At 42.3% G+C, this 8,145-nt stretch overlaps 1 protein-coding gene across 1 annotated transcript in view; it reads right to left on the reverse strand.

Annotated features, from left to right (window-relative positions):
• The window catches only part of LOC130296518 (oocyte zinc finger protein XlCOF6-like), a 208,051-nt gene that overhangs the window by 130,643 nt on the left and 69,263 nt on the right, over nt 1-8,145 (reverse strand). The gene's annotated exons all lie outside the window — the stretch shown is intronic.

The following is an 8,145-nucleotide window of genomic DNA, read 5'->3' on the forward strand; positions in this document are numbered from 1 at the left end:
CACCCCGACCCCTCCAGTGGTGTTACTGTATAATGTCCCAGCATTCCCAGCAGTGTCACCTCTCCAGTCATCACCAGACCCCTCCATTACTGTATAATGTCCCAGCAGTGTCACCTCTCCAGTCATCACCAGACCCCTCCATTACTGTATAATGTCCCAGCAGTGTCACCTCTCCAGTCATCACCAGACCCCTCCATTACTGTATAATGTCCCAGCATTCCCAGCAGTGTCACCTCTCCAGTCATCACCAGACCCCTCCATTACTGTATAATGTCCCAGCAGTGTCACCTCTCCAGTCATCACCAGACCCCTCCATTACTGTATAATGTCCCAGCAGTGTCACCTCTCCAGTCATCACCAGACCCCTCCATTACTGTATAATGTCCCAGCATTCCCAGCAGTGTCACCTCTCCAGTCATCACCAGACCCCTCCATTACTGTATAATGTCCCAGCATTCCCAGCAGTGTCACCTCTCCAGTCATCACCAGACCCCTCCATTACTGTATAATGTCCCAGCATTCCCAGCAGTGTCACCTCTCCAGTCATCACCAGACCCCTCCATTACTGTATAATGTCCCAGCAGTGTCACCTCTCCAGTCATCACCAGACCCCTCCATTACTGTATAATGTCCCAGCATTCCCAGCAGTGTCACCTCTCCAGTCATCACCAGACCCCTCCATTACTGTATAATGTCCCAGCAGTGTCACCTCTCCAGTCATCACCAGACCCCTCCATTACTGTATAATGTCCCAGCAGTGTCACCTCTCCAGTCATCAAGAATATCCTTAACATAGGGCTCCTGATGACATCACAATCCTCATATATATATATATATACACTACATACCTCCACCGCAGACTGTACAGAGCCGGGTACTTACCCTGTGCTTTCACCACCTGCCATGATGTCACAGTCATGTGATCAGTCACATGGAGAAAGAGGAGGAGGAGTCACATGATCAGGGACTGCTGCTCTAGGCTCATCTGCTCAGTGTATGCAGGACTCTGCTGTGCTGGTTGTGATCGCTGCTGGATGAGCTGAAGTTATGTGTATGCAGCAGAGCTGTGTGTGTGTGATGTGCGTGGTGCAGAGCTGTGTATGTGTGTGTTATATATGTCTGCAGCAGAGCTGTGTGTAATGTGCATGTAGCTGAGCTGTATGTGTACACAGTAGTGCTGTATATGTGTAATATACATGTAGCTGAGCTGTATGTGTACACAGTAGTGCTGTATATGTGTAATATACATGTAGCTGAGCTGTATGTGTACACAGTAGAGCTGTATATGTGTAATGTACATGTAGCTGAGCTGTATGTGTACACAGTAGAGCTGTATGTGTGTAATGTGCATGTAGCTGAGCTGTATGTGTACACAGTAGAGCTGTATATGTGTAATATACATGTAGCTGAGCTGTATGTGTACACAGTAGAGCTGTATATGTGTAATGTACATGTAGCTGAGCTGTATGTGTACACAGTAGAGCTGTATATGTGTAATGTACATGTAGCTGAGCTGTATGTGTACACAGTAGAGCTGTATATGTGTAATGTGCATGTAGCTGAGCTGTATGTGTACACAGTAGAGCTGTATATGTGTAATGTGCATGTAGCTGAGCTGTATGTGTACACAGTAGTGCTGTATATGTGTAATGTGCATGTAGCTGGGCTGTGTGTGTACACAGTAGAGCTGTATATGTGTAATGTACATGTAGCTGAGCTGTATGTGTACACAGTAGAGCTGTATATGTGTAATGTGCATGTAGCTGAGCTGTATGTGTACACAGTAGAGCTGTATATGTGTAATGTGCATGTAGCTGAGCTGTATGTGTACACAGTAGAGCTGTATATGTGTAATGTACATGTAGCTGAGCTGTATGTGTACACAGTAGAGCTGTATATGTGTAATGTACATGTAGCTGAGCTGTATGTGTACACAGTAGAGCTGTATATGTGTAATGTACATGTAGCTGAGCTGTATGTGTACACAGTAGAGCTGTATATGTGTAATGTACATGTAGCTGAGCTGTATGTGTACACAGTAGAGCTGTATATGTGTAATGTACATGTAGCTGAGCTGTATGTGTACACAGTAGAGCTGTATATGTGTAATGTACATGTAGCTGAGCTGTATATGTGTACACAGTAGAGCTGTATATGTGTAATGTACATGTAGCTGAGCTGTATATGTGTACACAGTAGAGCTGTATATGTGTAATGTACATGTAGCTGAGCTGTATGTGTACACAGTAGAGCTGTATATGTGTAATGTGCATGTAGCTGAGCTGTATGTGTACACAGTAGAGCTGTGTGTAATGTGCATGTAGCTGAGCTGTATGTGTACACAGTAGAGCTGTATATGTGTAATGTACATGTAGCTGAGCTGTATGTGTACACGGTAGAGCTGTATATGTGTAATGTACATGTAGCTGAGCTGTATGTGTACACAGTAGAGCTGTATATGTAATGTGCATGTAGCTGAGCTGTATGTGTACACAGTAGAGCTGTATATGTGTAATGTGCATGTAGCTGAGCTGTATGTGTACACTGTAGAGCTGTATATGTGTAATGTACATGTAGCTGAGCTGTATGTGTACACGGTAGAGCTGTATATGTGTAATGTACATGTAGCTGAGCTGTATGTGTACACAGTAGAGCTGTATATGTAATGTGCATGTAGCTGAGCTGTATGTGTACACAGTAGAGCTGTATATGTGTAATGTGCATGTAGCTGAGCTGTATGTGTACACTGTAGAGCTGTATATGTGTAATGTACATGTAGCTGAGCTGTATGTGTACACAGTAGAGCTGTATATGTGTAATGTACATGTAGCTGAGCTGTATGTGTACACAGTAGAGCTGTATATGTGTAATGTACATGTAGCTGAGCTGTATGTGTACACAGTAGAGCTGTATATGTGTAATGTACATGTAGCTGAGCTGTATGTGTACACAGTAGAGCTGTATATGTGTAATGTACATGTAGCTGAGCTGTATGTGTACACAGTAGAGCTGTATATGTGTAATGTACATGTAGCTGAGCTGTATGTGTACACAGTAGAGCTGTATATGTGTAATGTGCATGTAGCTGAGCTGTATGTGTACACAGTAGAGCTGTATATGTGTAATGTGCATGTAGCTGAGCTGTATGTGTACACAGTAGAGCTGTATATGTGTAATGTACATGTAGCTGAGCTGTATGTGTGTAATGTACATGTAGCTGAGCTGTATGTGTACACAGTAGAGCTGTATATGTGTAATGTACATGTAGCTGAGCTGTATGTGTACACAGTAGAGCTGTATATGTGTAATGTACATGTAGCTGAGCTGTATGTGTACACAGTAGAGCTGTATATGTGTAATGTGCATGTAGCTGAGCTGTATGTGTACACAGTAGAGCTGTATATGTGTAATGTGCATGTAGCTGAGCTGTATGTGTACACCGTAGGGCTGTATATGTGTAATGTACACGTAGCTGAGCTGTATGTGTACACAGCAGAGCTGTATATGTGTAATGTACATGTAGCTGAGCTGTATATGTGTAATGTACATGTAGCTGAGCTGTATGTGTACACAGTAGGGCTGTATATGTGTAATGTACATGTAGCTGAGCTGTGTGTGTACACAGTAGAGCTGTATATGTGTAATGTGCATGTAGCTGAGCTGTATGTGTACACAGTAGAGCTGTATATGTGTAATGTGCATGTAGCTGAGCTGTATGTGTACACAGTAGAGCTGTATATGTGTAATGTACATGTAGCTGAGCTGTATGTGTACACAGTAGAGCTGTATATGTGTAATGTACATGTAGCTGAGCTGTATATGTGTACACAGTAGAGCTGTATATGTGTAATGTACATGTAGCTGAGCTGTATGTGTACACAGTAGAGCTGTATATGTGTAATGTGCATGTAGCTGAGCTGTATGTGTACACAGTAGAGCTGTGTGTAATGTGCATGTAGCTGAGCTGTATGTGTACACAGTAGAGCTGTATATGTGTAATGTACATGTAGCTGAGCTGTATGTGTACACGGTAGAGCTGTATATGTGTAATGTACATGTAGCTGAGCTGTATGTGTACACGGTAGAGCTGTATATGTAATGTGCATGTAGCTGAGCTGTATGTGTACACAGTAGAGCTGTATATGTGTAATGTGCATGTAGCTGAGCTGTATGTGTACACTGTAGAGCTGTATATGTGTAATGTACATGTAGCTGAGCTGTATGTGTACACGGTAGAGCTGTATATGTGTAATGTACATGTAGCTGAGCTGTATGTGTACACGGTAGAGCTGTATATGTAATGTGCATGTAGCTGAGCTGTATGTGTACACAGTAGAGCTGTATATGTGTAATGTGCATGTAGCTGAGCTGTATGTGTACACTGTAGAGCTGTATATGTGTAATGTACATGTAGCTGAGCTGTATGTGTACACAGTAGAGCTGTATATGTGTAATGTACATGTAGCTGAGCTGTATGTGTACACAGTAGAGCTGTATATGTGTAATGTACATGTAGCTGAGCTGTATGTGTACACAGTAGAGCTGTATATGTGTAATGTACATGTAGCTGAGCTGTATGTGTACACAGTAGAGCTGTATATGTGTAATGTACATGTAGCTGAGCTGTATGTGTACACAGTAGAGCTGTATATGTGTAATGTACATGTAGCTGAGCTGTATGTGTACACAGTAGAGCTGTATATGTGTAATGTACATGTAGCTGAGCTGTATGTGTACACAGTAGAGCTGTATATGTGTAATGTGCATGTAGCTGAGCTGTATGTGTACACAGTAGAGCTGTATATGTGTAATGTGCATGTAGCTGAGCTGTATGTGTACACAGTAGAGCTGTATATGTGTAATGTACATGTAGCTGAGCTGTATGTGTTCACAGTAGAGCTGTATATGTGTAATGTACATGTAGCTGAGCTGTATGTGTACACAGTAGAGCTGTATGTGTGTAATGTACATGTAGCTGAGCTGTATGTGTACACAGTAGAGCTGTATATGTGTAATGTACATGTAGCTGAGCTGTATGTGTACACAGTAGAGCTGTATATGTGTAATGTACATGTAGCTGAGCTGTATGTGTACACAGTAGAGCTGTATATGTGTAATGTGCATGTAGCTGAGCTGTATGTGTACACAGTAGAGCTGTATATGTGTAATGTGCATGTAGCTGAGCTGTATGTGTACACCGTAGGGCTGTATATGTGTAATGTACACGTAGCTGAGCTGTATGTGTACACAGCAGAGCTGTATATGTGTAATGTACATGTAGCTGAGCTGTATATGTGTAATGTACATGTAGCTGAGCTGTATGTGTACACAGTAGGGCTGTATATGTGTAATGTACATGTAGCTGAGCTGTGTGTGTACACAGAGCTGTATATGTGTAGATGTGCCTGTAGCTGAGCTGTATGTGTACACAGTAGAGCTGTATATGTGTAATGTGCATGTAGCTGAGCTGTATGTGTACACAGTAGAGCTGTATATGTGTAATGTGCATGTAGCTGAGCTGTATGTGTACACAGTAGAGCTGTATATGTGTAATGTGCATGTAGCTGAGCTGTATGTGTACACAGTAGAGCTGTATATGTGTAGTGTACATGTAGCTGAGCTGTGTGTGTACACAGTAGAGCTGTATATGTGTAATGTACATGTAGCTGAGCTGTATGTGTACACAGTAGAGCTGTATATGTGTAATGTACATGTAGCTGAGCTGTATGTGTACACAGTAGAGCTGTATATGTGTAAGGTGCATGTAGCTGAGCTGTATGTGTACACAGTAGAGCTGTATATGTGTAATGTGCATGTAGCTGAGCTGTATGTGTACACAGTAGAGTCTGTATATGTGTAATGTACATGTAGCTGAGCTGTATGTGTACACAGTAGAGCTGTATATGTGTAATGTACATGTAGCTGAGGCTGTATGTGTACACAGTAGAGCTGTATGTGTAATGTACATGTAGCTGAGCTGTATGTGTACACAGTAGAGCTGTATATGTGTAATGTGCATGTAGCTGAGCTGTATGTGTACACAGTAGAGCTGTATATGTGTAATGTGCATGTAGCTGAGCTGTATGTGTACACAGTAGTGCTGTATACGTGTAATGTACATGTAGCTGAGCTGTATATGTGTAATGTACATGTAGCTGAGCTGTATGTGTACACAGTAGAGCTGTATATGTGTAATGTGCATGTAGCTGAGCTGTATGTGTACACAGTAGAGCTGTATATGTGTAATGTACATGTAGCTGAGCTGTATATGTGTAATGTACATGTAGCTGAGCTGTATGTGTACACAGTAGAGCTGTATATGTGTAATGTACATGTAGCTGAGCTGTATGTGTACACAGTAGAGCTGTATGTGTAATGTACATGTAGATGAGCTGCATATGTGTTATGAACAGTCATGGCCGTAAATGTTGGCACCCCTGAAATTTTTTCTAGAAAATTAAGTATTTCTCACAGAAAAGGATTGCAGTAACACATGTTTTGCTATACACATGTTTATTCCCTTTGTGTGTATTGCAAATTAACCAAAAAGAGGGGGGGGGGGGGGGGGGGAGAGAAGCAAATTGGACATAATGTCACCAAACTCCAAAAAGGGTCTGGACAAAATTATTGGCACCTTTCAAAATTGTGGAATAATGAGATTGTTTCAAGCATGCGATTCTCCTTTAAACTCAGCTGGGGTAAGTAACAGGTGAGGGCAATATAATAATCACACCTGAAAGCAGATATAAAGGAGAGAAGTTCACTTAGTCTTTGCATTGTGTGTCTGTGTGTGCCACACTAAGCAATGGACAACAGAAAGAGGAGAAGAGAACTGTCTGAGGACTTGAGAACCAAAATTGTGGAAAAATATCAACAATCTCAAGGTTACAAGTCCATCTCCGGAGATCTAGATTTGGGTTTGTCCACAGTGCGCAACATTATCAAGAAGTTTGTAACCCATGGCACTGTAGCTAATCTCCCCTGGGGGTGTGGTCGGAAGAGAAAAATTTATGAAAGGTGTCAATGCAGTATAGTCCGGATGGTGGATAAGCAGCCCCAAACAAGTTCCAAAGATAGTAACTCAAAAATATAATGAAAGTACGCGCTGAGTGACAGATGGTAATAATAAAGCTAGATGGGTAACACCTGATGTTTTGATGCAATAATAACAGAAAACATACCTGGGATTACATAAGGGATTTATGAACGAATGGTTTGAACAAGCTGAAGATATGATGAAGTAAATAACGAAGATGCTGACGTATAGGAACAGGCTGTATGTGATTATGATGTAGATGCACATTAATAGATGTGCCACAATGGGCCGGTTTGGGGTACTCCAGCTCTTTTTCTCCCTCGATGTTGTATCTCGTGTGGCTGGAAGCTACTCCGATGGAGCTATTAGAGATGAGCGAACTTACAGTAAATTCGATTCGTCACGAACTTCTCGGCTCGGCAGTTGATGACTTATCCTGCATAAATTAGTTCAGCTTTCCAGTGCTCCGGTGGCTGGAAAAGGTGGATACAGTCCTAGGAGACTCTTTCCTAGGAATGTATCCACCTTTTCCAGCCCATCGGAGGACCTGAAGGCTGAACTAATTTACGCAGGATAAGTCATCAACTGCCGAGCCGAGAAGTTCGTGATGAATTGAATTTACTGTAAGTTCGCTCATCTCTAGGAGCTATCCTTCCTACTAATGTGAACCTCCGGGTATGGCGGGGCAGTGGGAGCATCAGTGTCAGAGCGAACTATCCGTCGACAGTTAAATGAAATGAAACGCTATGGCAGGAGACCCAGGAGGACCCCACTATGGAGGAGACCCAGGAGGACCCCACTATGGAGGAGACCCAGGAGGACCCCACTATGGAGGAGACCCAGGAGGACCCCACTGCTGACACAGAGACATAAAATAGCAAGACTTCATTTTGCCAAATGAACTTGAGTAACCAAAATCCTTCTGGGAAAACGTCTTGTCGACAGATGAGACCAAGTTAAACAGATTTGTAAATGACTTCTATTAAAAAAAATCTTAATCCTTCCAGTACTTTTTAGGGTCTGTATACTACAGAGGAAATGCTTTTTTCTTTTTGGATTTCTCAGATGACATGACCACAGTGCTCTCTGCTGACACTCTGTCCATTTTA

The sequence above is a fragment of the Hyla sarda genome, chromosome 1 (assembly GCF_029499605.1).
Source record: "Hyla sarda isolate aHylSar1 chromosome 1, aHylSar1.hap1, whole genome shotgun sequence".
Taxonomy (NCBI): Eukaryota; Metazoa; Chordata; class Amphibia; order Anura; family Hylidae; genus Hyla; species Hyla sarda.